Genomic DNA, 14,288 nt, shown 5'->3' on the forward strand with positions numbered 1-14,288 from the left:
AGATTTTTTTTAATAGCTTAACAATAATAATTAGATGTAGTGGTATATTCATTTATCTCTACAAACTTGCAGCACACTCTTCAGATGTGAATGATGTGGCTCATTAGTTTGTTTGCCTTTTATTTGCTCTTTTTGACAACTGTAGATGTTTTGCTGTTTTCTAATTGCAATAATGTAAATTTGCAAGCATAAAACCCACTCTGGTTTTGATAATTGTTTATTTGTAAGTTAGCAAACGTACAGATTTCTGTCTTTGCAGTTCAGCTTGTAACAGTTGTGTGCCACTTGTTTTTGTGAGTTCTACCCTCAGCAAAACCTGTATTAAATTGGTGGCTTCCACTCAGGCACCTGGGTAAGAGATGGAGGTTGTACTTGCAGAAGGGTTGTGAAAATATTCCTGTTGCTTTAATTAATCCTAACGAACTTTAAAACAAAATAAAAACTTGCGGTAGTCAGATTGGATGCTGTAGGCCTGGAGAAAAAGTGACATTTCACCTCTTTCATGACATTCTGTTGGGCATTCTTAAAACTGGTGTGTATCTGTACGTCACAGTGTGGTGTTTTGATACATTGATATACTCCCACTGGGACGCGATTTTTATTAACAGCTAACCTTAACCTCACACAAAACAATGATGACCAAAAATGTATTACTTATTTATTCATTGCCTGTCTCCATCTTCTTAGTGATAGTGGCTCAGAGTTAAAAGCCTTGTTTACCTTAATTTAGAATCATAGAATCATGTTGGTTGGAAAAGAGTTTTCAAATCATCAAGTCTAACCATTCTCTGTCAAGTCCAGTGCTAAATCATGGCCCTCAGCACCAAATGTCTGCATCTGTTAAACACCTCCAGCAATGGGGATTCAACCACTTCCCTTGGTAGCCTGTTCCAATGTTTGAGAACCCTTTCTTTATCTCAGATTGTCATATATTGTAGGAAGAAGTTAATTATCTCTATTTTTGTTATTGCTGAAGATACTGATTGATATTATTAAGAGGCTATTTTACATTACCTTCATATGCTCTTTTAATTCAACTAAAGACTGATTTTTTAGCAGTGGATCTTACTGTTCAATCTGCTGCTTTACTTGTGTATGTCACAGGATCATCCTTAGCTGCTGCATAGCACCTTTGACACCAAATATGGGCTATGTATGTAACAAACTCAGAGGGAAAAATGAAAACAACAATAATAACAACAAAAAACCCACCACCCAAAAAAACAACAGCAAAATAACAAACCCCCAAACTAAAAAATACACCACCAAACCAGAATCAAAATTAAATTCTTTCTTCAGTTAAGTGTGACTTTTGCAGACTTAAAAAAAGGAAGAGATTTGAGTCTGATCTAACCTGAGCCTTGTCCAGCATTCAGATGTGACTCTGTAACACCAATCTGTCATTTGGAGTCCAATTCATGGTTATGTACTCTAGAAATGCTTGGGGTTTTTTGGTTTTTTGTTTTGTTTTTTTTTTTTTTTTTTCCTGAATAGTATGCAGGCCTCACTCACAAAAAAGGACACACACAAAAGAAGAGTTATTAAAAACATTAAAGATGTGCAAGTGTTTTATAAGAGAATTGAATATTTCACATAAAGAGAGGCAGAGCTTGATGAAATACTCAGTTCTTTTGTGTCTTTACTCATTCATGTGGCATAAAATTAAGAACAAAAAGAGACTTCTTGATTAATGACCTCTGCTAATCATTCCAGTAGAATACACAGAGACATTTCTTCCTTGATTCCACTACCAAATTAAGTTTGTATTAATCATAAATGTCACTTGCCCACAAATCACACATAAATATTCAGAGTGATCTATATTTTATCAGTTATAACAGAATGCTTGGCAGCATGAGTGGGTTTAAACAAGCAATTAGTGAAAAAGTTATTAAACATTTTAAACAAATGTGATGCATGAAACCCAAATTAGAGGAGTTCAAAGAAATTTAACACTGTCTTGATTACACAGGTGCCTGAGCTGGAGATAAATTTGCTATGTATGAAAAGAAAAGGAGTATGCATTGGTGTCTAACATGCCAAAGAATTTTCTTTCCTTACTTTTCTTTTAACCTCTTTTACACAGACTTTTGAAAGCTTCCCATGGCAAATCCCACTAAAACAATTTCTGAGTGTCTGGTCCTTAGATTGGAATTTGTATTGGCTTTCCTCCTGCCTCCTCTTCTTTGTGTTGCTCTAACTTGCCAGTCGTGCATTCCTGTTTATTATTCAAGTTTGTACAAAACTGATCTGAAACTGTTCAGAGAAAATATTTTGATGGGGTCAGTAAGTATACATTTAATTACACTTTTCAGCAGTCACATAAAATCTACTTTCATAGTAAATTATTGAGGCACACTGTAAGCAATGGAGAGAGTGATGTTTCATAGCCTGACTTCCACAGGGTAGTGCTTTCTTCTTTCAATAGCGTTATGTGGTAATTTCAGGCTATGAAGAGTCCTAGTAAGGCTTCATGGAAACATGTCGCTATATAATGTAAATAGGGGATACAAAGCTTAGTTCTCTCTCAGTTATCTGAACAAAATTAAAAAAAATACTATTACTACTGCTACTACTTCTACTAGTAATAATAATAATAACAGCAAATAAAAAAAAAAGGATCATGCACAGACTAGTAAAAAAAAAAAGGTATCATACACAGATTGGTAAAAAAAACCAGAGGCTGAGGGAGCTGGAGCTGTTTAGCCTGGAGAAGAGGAGGCTCAAGGGTAACCTTATTGCTGTCTACAACTACCTGAAGGGAGGTTGTAGCCAGGTGGGGGTTGGTCTCTTCTCCCAGGCAACCAGCACCAGAACAAGAGGACACAGTCTCAAGCTGCATCAGGGGAAGTTTAGGCTTGAGGTCAGGAGAAAGTTCTTCACAGAAAGAGTGATCTGCCATTGGAATGTGCTGCCCAGGGAGGTGGTGGAGTCACCACCCCTGGAGGTGTTCAAAAAAGGATTGGACGTGGCACTTGAAGCCATGGTTTAGTTAGTCATGAGGTGCTGGGTGTAGGTTGGACTTGATGATCTCTGAGGTCTTTTCCAACCTTGTTAATTCTATGATTCTGTTCTATGATTCTATGATAAAACCACAGAATGACAGAATTGTCAGGGTTGGACAGGACCTCAAAGATCATCTAGTTCCAACCTCCCTGCTATGGGCAGGGACACTTTCCATTAGATCAGGCTGCCCAGAGCCCCATCCACCCTGGCCTTAAAAGCCTCCAGGGATGAGGTTTCCACCACCTGTTCCTGGGCAACCTGTTCCAGCGTCTCACCACTCTCATGGTGAAGAACTTCTTCCTAACGTCCAATCTGAATCTACACACTTCTAGTTTTGCTCCATTCCCCCTAGTCCTATCACTACACAGCATCCTAAAAAGTCCCTCACCAGCTTTTTTGTAAGCCCCCCAAGATACTAGCTTGTTGGACCCCACCCCTGAGTTCTTCGTGGTTGAGATCAATGCATTAGCACACTGATGTATGGAATGAATGATCAGGTAATCTGAAGATTAAATGCTAACTTCTTTTTCAACCTGAGAGGCTTTGAGCACTGAGACAGGTACTCTATATCACTCTGTATATTACATATATATAAGAAGCTACTCTTGATGCCAGATATCAGGGTCTTACTGACTGAAAGAGGCTTACAAAAAAACCTGTGAATGGTAATTGCTTCCATTAAGGTAGAAGATTACATATGGTTAGGATTATTCTTCAATTATCAGGTAATTTCTCCAAAAATTATATTGACTGTATCCTAGGGCATTCCCTGGGGATTAATCATTGACTGGGGTTTATATCACCTCCTCCCAGGCATTCATTAATCTCGTGGCAGAGCTTCGGTGAGTTCAGCTTAATTAACATCAAAATAAATATGATAGTTCAGAGTTATTTCAGTATCAGAATTGAGTCAAGCTTCCTCTTTCCACCCTCTGACTTCTGGTACATTTATGGTTTTGTAAAAATGAAAGTCTACAAACTATCCTTTTGATCTCTTAGACTGATAAGCACTTGCTTCATATTTGTATTGCTTCAGCATTTCTCCAGCTAGACTAAAGGCTGAAGTGAGGCAATCATGTTCCAAATGCAGACAAATTCTTCAGACCTCTGACTAACGAGAAGTAAGATTCTGGGATTCAACACCACTGCTCTTATGCATGTGGTGAAGCCAGTCTTCATGTTTCTTATCAGTTAAGGGAAAATGCAAGAACAGCCTCACATTTGAGAATATTCAGTGCTTAAAAACAAAGTGTAATCAGCAATGCAAATAAACATGCGGGGTGCTAGTCAATTTTCAGCTCTGAAACTGAATGAATTTGATTTCCACAGTCCAATGTCTTGGTCAAATCTGTTTGTTCAAATTTCTTGGCAAATGTCTTCTCCAACATTTAATTTTAAATCTCCTGTTTAAAAAAAAAAAAAAATCACTCAAACTAAATGAAAAATTCCTTCCTTACTTACTATTTACATCATCTACAGCAAGTGAATATATGAATAGTTAAGTTTTCATTTCTGGCTAATTGAATCTACAGCTCAGACAAGAGGATGAGATGACATTGAGGAACTCAGTGAAATAACTGTGATTCATAAACCTGGTCTGGACAGATTTTCATCCCTTGTACTATCTGGATCTGCCTAGCACTGTTATCTGATAGTGTTAACACCTGTATTCATTCCTCCTCTTGTTGTGGTTATTACTGCACAGTATCTCAGAGCCCTGTTTTATGTTTTGGAAGCACCAACATGTCAGAGAGTCACCACTACAGAGGAAAAGACTTTCTTGCAAAGGAAGGTGGTTGAGGCCCCCATCCCAGGGGATATTCAAGGTGAAGCTTGACATGGCACTGGGCAGCCGGATCTAGTTGAGGATGCCCCTGCTTACTGCAGAGGGGGTTGGACTAAATGACCTTTGGAGGCCCCTTCCTAACCAGACTATTCTATTCTAAAGCAACCTATGAGATATTGGTGCAAACGCCAACACAGGGGAATAATGAAGAAGTAGTAGCCCATAAAATACTTATGGCTTAACTATTATTGACCTCTTATGGGCAGCATTATAAATTCAATTTTTACAGCAGAGACTAGAGAGAAAATCATGAGCCGTCGTTTCAAACACAGAGGGAAGGATAACACGAAAGGAAAAACTAAGATGCTTAGATAGATCCATAGAAAAAAAACCAACATTGCTTGAGCTTTTGTTTATTTATTGTAATATTCACTCATTTCTAATTTAATATAAATTCAGAATGTCCATGAAGGAAGTTTTGAGCATAAGTAGGAGCCAAAAGAAAGGTTTATTAGTCTCTTCTTGCGTTAATATCTTGCATGGTTCATGGTTCGTTATGTATGTTGGAAGAACATAATTGATGCTGCTCCTGTCAACAGACCTTGAAAACTGTCTCGATAAGGACTTGGATAATAAAAAATAATCATAGCAGAGACATCATTAAAATAATAATTCATTCAAAATTCCCTTCATTTATCAGATTAATATAATGAAATCAAATTCCAAGTAATTATCTCCCACATCTACTTAGCTTGAAGACTTGAATATGGCTTGTTTGCTTGTTATTTAGTCTATAAAATTTTATGTCTCCCACAAATCTTACTTAATTTGAAAAAGGAAATTTTAGTGATCATTAAGATCAAACTTATCTCGAAAAAACATTACTTGCTAGTTCAGGCCAAAAGCATCTATGAATAAAAGAAGAAATGAAAACATTTACATGGGCAAGTCAGGGATCTTTCTTCATATTTGTTGTTGCACTACATAGAATTTTTTAAAGACTTGCTACTATAAAGGCACAACCCACAGAAATTATTGTTCTATTTCTACAATGACCATATCTCTTTTTCTGCAGAATGTTTTGATTGCAGATGCTTCTCCCACATTTGCAGACCACACATATGAATAAGTATACATTCCAAACTTTCATGATAAACTCTGAAAATGTTAGCATGCAAAAACTTAGTTGCTAGAAAAATGCACAAGTAGTTTGTAAAATCATCTGTACAAATTGGAGAATGTCTCTAATAATTATTGATAGTCTCTAATAATTATTGATACCTAAAAGTCCTATTCTTTTCTCATAGCTTTGTATTTTACTAAAAGTGGGCCTGGCTGACATAGCTGTGAAAAAAAACCAAAATCAATCCAATAGCTTAATCAATAGACCTCATTAAGAATATTATATTGCAGCTCTTTGGTGTACAAGTGGCTGCATTTGTGGTCTCTGATACATACAAATTGCTAGTTTGAAACAATCAAAATACTCTTTTCAGCTGAAGCAATAGTCACAGTTCTGTTGTGTGTTGGAGAATAGATTGACCCAAGAGAGAAATAGTGAGAACCATAACATGGCTTAGCTGCATATGATAAAGTGCTCTTATATGTGAATTCTGAGAAATATTTACCTTGGTTTTCAGTAGAATAATTATATTCAAATATAAAGACTAAGAGGGAAGCATTTATGAGGAACAAAGTACTGTAACTTGCAAAACATTACCATATCTACCTACATCTCAAAAATTTTAAAACCAAATAGTGTACTATCCCAGACTATGGCTAAAAGCAAGACCCTTACTATTCCCAGTCAGGGTAAATTTGATTCCAGTGTAGTTTCCAAGCAGCACAAACACTCATACATGTATACATATTTTAACAGAATAGAGAACAAAACAAAAGCAAGCAAAGAAGTGGACGCGTAATCCTGAAATAAATAAATATGACATAAAAAAAAGACAATGTGCAGCTTTTCCTCACTTCTTAAACTGATGATTTTCATTGTTTTCCAATAGCTTTTGCAATACATTTTATGCATGTCACTTACACAAATCTTGTGAAGCTAATCTGGATAGAGTCATGATTAAACTTTTCTGACCCTCAGGCACCTTAGTCTTGGCAGTCTCATGGTGTTTGCTGTCAGTGTTCAACCTGCATGCTATAGCCCACGAGAACAATTTTTTAGTATTCAGTATTTTGCTTTTTTGTTCCATCTTCAAAGCTTTTTAATTTCATTTTATGTAGTTAGGCTGTACTGTAAATGCTTGATATCACAACGCTCCTTGTCTTAGATGTTTGGTTGGTTATGTGGGGTTTTTTTCATGCATAATAGAACATCACTCAGCAGCAACACTAGCTAATACCTGTTAACATTTATATATGAAACTTCTCCACTCTACATTTAATAACCGAGATGCAAAAATATCAGGGCTGAAAGCTGACATTGAAGATGAGTCAATAGGGAAGAAAAGGCTGGTGATTTTTCATCACTTTACAGGTTGATGTATTAGTTTTCTGCATGCCCTTTTTTGCTTAAGTGCATCTGGGAAAGTTTACATTCAAATTGTCCCCTGTAGACTTTTTTTTTCTTTATTATATAAAACTTATAAACTATATTTAATGTTGCTAGAAGATATTATACATTTGGGTTTGAGCTCACCACGCTGGCAACAAGACACAACACAGCTGCTCACTCTTTCCTACCCAACTCCACTGGGATGGGGAAGAGAAAATGCAACACTTTTTAGGGTTGAGATGAAGGACAGGGTGGGCTCACTCACCAATTATGATCATAGACAAAAAGCAGACTTCTTCCTAGGCCCAGCTCTGCTATTTCCTTCCTCACAGTGGGGCAGGGGATAGGGGTTGCAGTCAGTCCCAATATGTTGCATGTTGCTTTCCACTTTTTCCTCTTCAAGGGGGAAAACTTGCAGTTCTCCCATATTACAGTGGCCTCCCCTCCACAGATGATATTCCTCCATTAACTTCTCCTACCAGTCTGGGTCTCTTCTCTGGGCTGTTATCCTCCCAGCAATGGATTGCTCCAGTGCTGGCTTTCGTCAGAGTCATGGACTTGTTTGGGAGCAGCCTCCTGTTTCAGTGTAGAGCTCTTCATGGGCTGCAGGTGAGATTCTGCTCCACTGTTAATTTTTAAGGGTTGCAAAGGCTTAATCTGTTATTTCACTATGGATTCAAGGAGAAGGGATACTCTGGTATGTTTCCATCCTCCGTCCTTACAGACCTCAATGTCCACATGGTTTTCTCTACCACGCTGCACTCCAAAACAAAAGAGATCCCAAAACAAAGGAACTGGCCCAACGTTTTTTTCTCTCTTAAAGATGTTATTGTAGAGATGCTAATTGGTTTGGTCTTGGACAGAGGGAGTTCTAAGCAGAGGAGCTTCTCAAAGCTTCTTACAGAGCCACACCATTAGCCCCTTTTGCTATGAAAACCCCCACCAGCCACAAACCCAACACATGTATTTTGTTTTCTAAGTGATCAGTTGTGCTAATGATAAATGCATCCTTTAGAGGATTAGCCTTGACAACTTTATATATCAGTTAAATCTGTGAGATAGGTGTTCTGCTTGCTTATGACACACATATACCTGGAATGATGATCATCTCCATTAAAAAGTCAGCACTTATCAAAGGTAGCTGTATCACAGTAGCTTAGTAAAGTCACTGAATTTTCTTAAATAGAGGAAAATGCTGTCCATGGCAAGGGGGTTGGAACTAGGTGATCCTTGAGGTCCCTTCCCACCCTGAAAATTCTATGATTCTGTCTCAGAATCCATAGGAATAATATTTAACAAAGCTGAAGTTTTCACTGGTGAGCTCTTACGATATTGCAAAAAATCTAGTGAGGAGAAACAAATCTAAACAAGATGAGAAGAAAGGAAAAAAAGAGATAGGAACTTTTTTGTAGTTTATCTAACTTGAATTACTAGTTGAGGAATGAAAATTTCAAGGAGGCACTGAAAAATGTATTCCACCTTTTTCTTATCTCTGATTATGCATTTAGGTTTGCATCAGATGTAACAATTTGTGAGAATAAATAATGCTTTAGAACTTAATACTTTAATTAAAATTGGCATGCAAACAGTAATCAAACTCCAGATTGATAGATAACGGGCTTTGAACTAAAAATAAAGATAGATAAATATATTATATTGCTTTATATCAAGCTTGATATAAAGTATCAAGGCACTGAGATAACTTCTTTCCATCTGTGTCTTCCCTTATTTTGTCTGTAAGGTATTTTGAAGTTGACTTTTTGCAAATCATCCCAGAAATTAAGTTTGTAGACTTGCTTTAGGATATGAATCAAAATGAATGCTCCAACAGACTTCATTTTAGTGCTCAATAAATTCACTTTCACTTTAAATTTTAAGTGGAGACCTGAAACTAAGTAGGTGAGTGAACTAGCCATTGAATAATGTTGCTTTCAGCCTCAGAGAATTTAATGAATTCAGTAGCTGTTTTGTGTTTATTTTTAAGGACCATATCAAAAATAATTAAAGAGGCAGGTGTCCCTTTCAAATTAAAACTAAAAATAATGGCTTCAAAATTTGATTTTTGCCAATTTCACCTCATGTTCTTCATTCTCAAGGATCAAACTGTAAAGTTTTGACTGGACTCTAGTAAAGTTATCATCAATAAAAATACACAAATGGCTACACCACCTTCTCTCCAGGAGTATATTTATTTTGCATGGTGATTACTTCAGTAATTACTTCAAATATTATTCTGGGATATAAGTTTCTTGATCTTAAATGAGCACAAAGAGAAAATCCAGATGTACCAAGTGAACTCTCAAATTTACCAAGTATCAATCAATCCATTTAAGATAAATAGATTGGGATAGAGAACTATTAAGGATAAAATTCCAAATTGAGTTTTTCATAACCTCAAACATTTTTATGTAGGGTCAGTAGAATGTTGTAGAGTTAGAGAAGAAGAAATCCTTTCCTCCTGTTGAATGAATTTTCTCAACACTACTAAGGCAGGATTGTAGGCCAGGTGCTGAAATGAGGACAGAGACCATGACACTGGTGCTAGTGTTTCTTAAACACGTTTTTAAAAGATGGCTAAGAATGAAAGAAAGAAAATTAAATAGTGCAAAGCTTCAGTTATATTTGTGCAAAACAGTTGAACTCAGCTGCCAGTTAAGGATAAAACACTGTTCCTAAAAACATAACAATTTGAAAGCTGGTTCTTTTGTGGAGACTACTTATGAGCTACTCCTCGTTGAAAAAAAAAAAAAAAACAAAAAACAAAAAAAATTTGGTTAGAACTATGAATGCATTGAAAATTCTAGTTAATGTTTAATTTCTATTTCATGATATTTTGAATTTAATTTTGTTGTTGTTGGGGATTTTTTTGTTGTTGTTTAGGTTTGGTTTTGTGGTTTTGTTTTTTTTCTTTTGTTGTTCTTTTTTGGTAATTAGGTGGAACCTGGGAAATTCACTGCAATTTATTTTAGTCTTTCATTTCATCTAACCATTTTTGGTAAAGAAACTATTCTTTTAATACTGGGGGACAGGTGGACACCACTAAGAAAAGAAATAAATTAGTTTATTCTGAAAAAAAAAATGTCTCAGCAGTAAAATGTGACATTAGCGAATTAATATTTCCACCTATATGTTTCTTTCCAACAACATTCTGGTATGCTGGCATTCACAGACTGCTTTGTTTATGATGTGATCAGTGAATATGTTTCGTTCAAAGTGGCACTGCCTGGCTTCATTCCAGATTCAGTGGCTTCAGCAGAGATGCAGACCCTACAGAGCTCTTGAGTAGGGTTGCAGTTAAGTGCCAAGCTTTTGCCCAAAGGACAGTGAAGTGTGGTTTTGATCCAATTTCTGCAGGAACTTGGAAGAAACTGGACATGTGATTGACTAAGTGGGTTTCCTGTGATCCGCCATGGGATTCTCCTTCATGTCATTTCCTTGATCTTGTAAATAATATATGGCTGGCTTCAATCTCTAATTGTGCAGATAAATTTCGAAACTTGATTTCTAATGTCAAAATAAAACCACATAGCCTGAAAAGATGAGTTCATTTCACAGTCACATTTTATTTTAAGAAGCTGAATCTTTTATTTGTACAAATAGGAAGTTGGGCTGCTCATTCATCTGCTTTTGAATGCATTTGTGTTGAAATCTTTTTAAGCTATTGCTAAAATGTGTTTGAAGCAAAGGTGAGTCAAAGGATCACATCTAAAAGGGCACAGCAATGCTAACAGCCTATCAGGAACTTCACTACATGACAGCTCTGAAAGCAAACGTAAAGCTGCCAATATTATCTGGGGAGTCAGCCAAGAAGCCAGATGCTACAAAAAAAAAAAAAATAAAAAATTATCCTCTGCTGTTTGGCATTTTAGGATCTCATGGGTGCCATTGAAAGACAAAAGGATCCAGTGTTTGTTATAGAACAATATGCTGGGCCTCAAACACCTCTCCTGTTGTTGAAGATAATTTCATGCTGAAGAGTAGCGGTGTCAAAAAAACCCAAAGAATCCTATCTGGTACTATATGAAAAGGGTCTGGGTTAAAAAAAAAAAAAAAAAAAACACAAAAAAAAAAAACAACAAAACAAAACAAAAAAAAACCCCACAACATTTTCCAGTTTGTCTTCCCTGATGTGTTATATTTGGGAATGACAGAAAATCAAGTGTGGCTCAGGATCTTGGGAAGAGGAATGAGATAAGCTGAAAAAAGAATTTCATTAGATTTGGTCCCCAATGTTAATTCTCAAATCAGCCTGCTTCTGTCTGAATCAGATAAATTTAAAAGTCAGAGAAGTAGTAAGCAAAGGGTCCCACAAAGAGAAACAAATCTAGTCTATTTTATTGACCTTTTATTTAGCATTGAGAGATACAATCAGGAATAGATAGTATTTTAATTAAAGATTCATGACATTGATCTTCATTTGTGTTATTTATCTGTTTCTTCAAGTTTTCTTCTGCCTTTGTTTTAAGGATTGATTGGAATAATACATGTGTCCTGCTTAATATTCAATTGCGTTTTTAACTGTAATGGATAAATTTCCCATGCTTTTTCTCTACAAATTAATTTTCTTAAAGTTTATTACAATATACTCTTAAAGAGCTGGTGCATTGTATTTTAGAGATGAATTTTGTTCAGAAGTCTTAGCAGAAATTACCACAGAGGTATTTTTAAAAGTCTTTTGAATTTATTACACTTGCCTGGGTAAAGAGTGGAACAGGAGAATATAACATATAGGCAGTTATCATAAATACCTGAGATTATTGGCAGTACATTGAAAGTGGAAGTATGAACCAGCTCAGATAAAACATGTGAGTTTCTGAGCCTATATAAGACTCACTATTCCATTTTGTTTGAAACTATCTTACATTATGGCTCCTAATGTCATCTTTTCTCTTGAGGGGGCTAATGGAATTTTTCCATTGGTTTTATGTGAAGATTATTATTATGATAGCTATTTTCATTTAACTACATTATTTGAGAAGTGCAAAGACAGTTTTCATAGGCTTTTAATAATTTCTATGTAATATTCATTCTTTAAACACAGAGATTCTTTGGGGTTTAGACAGATGATGAAGAGAATTGGCTAGAACTGTAAACAGGATGAGAAGCCAGATATTGTCCTTCTTCATTATGTGGCACAAAATCATGTTACCTGTATCAAATATTCTCTTTCACCAAACGGATGACTACCAGACTGCTCTGAACACCGAGGTTATTGTGCAGACCATATTTCCAGTTATCAAAGTGTAAGATACTGAAAGAAGCAGTGATGTTTTGAAGGAAAGAGTCCTTATTTTTCAACAAAATTTCCATCAGATCTCCCACATAAGATTTACTCAGTGTGGTTTATTACAGTAGCATCACATCTTAAATAATGCTACGTCTTCAAATGATGTATCACAGACTCACAGAATTGTAGGGGCTGGATCAGACCTCAAAAGATCATCCACTCTGAGCCCCCTGCCAGAGAAGGATCACCTATACCAGATCACACAGGAACACATCCAGGCAGATCTTGAATACCTCCAGAGAAGAAGACTCCACTACCTCTCTGGGCAGCCTGTTCCAGTGTTCTGTCACCCTCACAGTGAAAAAAATTTTTCCTCATGTTTGCATGGAACTTCCTATGCCTCAACTTCCACACATTGCCCCTTGTCCTGTCATTGGGCACCACTGAGAAGAGCCTGGCTCCATCCTCTTGGCACTCACCCTTTACATATCTATAAACATTAATGATGTCACCTCTCAGTCTCCTCCTCTCCAAACTAAAGAGACCCAGCTCATCTACAAGAGACATAAAAATCTCTTATAGATGAGAAAGATCCTGGGATGTTTATTTTCTCTCAATGCACTAAGCATTTTTCTCCAGAATGTCCTAAACACATCAGTGACTAAAATGTCAGTTTCAGTATCATGAATATCAACAGGGCTTTTCTAAAACCTTATAATTTTGAAGCATTAGCTTCAGAGAAAATCCAGAGAAGGAAGCAAAACCTCATTCTTCATAAGGTAAGGTATATCCTGATGATCCATATTAATTTTCCTTTTTTTTTTTCTGTCTCTGTCATCTAAAATGACTGAAAGTAATCATAGATTGGTTTAGGTTGTAAAAGATATCTTTAAAGGTCATCTAGATCAGGTCCTCCTGCAGTGAGCAGGGACATCTTTACCTAGATCAGGACACTCAAAGTCCCATCCAATCTGACCTCAAATGTCTCCAGGTTTGAAGCTTTTGCTTCCTCGCTGGCCAGCCTCTGCTGGTGTGTCCCCACCCTGGTGTAAAAATTACTTCTTTATATCTAGTCTAAATCTACCTTCTTTTAGTTTAAAACCATACCAACTCGGACTGTTGCTAAAAAAAAATTAAATTTTCAAAGGCTGCAGGTCTTCCCAAAGCCCTCTCTTTTCCAAGTCTGAACAACCTCAACTCTCTCAGCCTGTTCTCATAAGAGAGACGTTCCAGCCCTCTGAGGGATTTTGTGGCCTTCTTCTGGATTTGCTCCAACAGGGTCATGTCTTTGTTGTGCTGAGGACTCCAGAGCTGGACACAGCTGTGAAGTGGAATATCACCACAGCTCAGTAGAAGGACAGAATCACCTCCCTCAAACTGCTGGCCATGCTTCTTTTCATGCAGCTGAGGCTGTGCTTGATGTTCTGGTCCGTAAAAGCACATTGCTGGTTTGCATCCAGCTTTTTAGCCACCATTATCCCCCAGTCTTCCTCTGCAGGGCTGTTCTCAATCTTTCCATGCTCCAGCCTATATTGATGCCAGGGATTGTTCCAACACAGATGCAGGATCTTGCACTTGGCCTTATTGAACCTCAAGTGGTTCACACAGGCTCACTACTCAAGCCTGTCCATGTCCCTCTGGATGGCATTTTATCCCTCAGGCTTGTGAACTGCACAACTCAGCTTGGTGTCATTTCCAAATTTATTGAGGGTGCCCTCAGTCCCACTATGTCACTGGTCCCTGTATGGACCCCTGAA

This window comes from Indicator indicator, chromosome 11 (assembly GCF_027791375.1).
Source record: "Indicator indicator isolate 239-I01 chromosome 11, UM_Iind_1.1, whole genome shotgun sequence".
NCBI lineage: Eukaryota > Metazoa > Chordata > Aves > Piciformes > Indicatoridae > Indicator > Indicator indicator.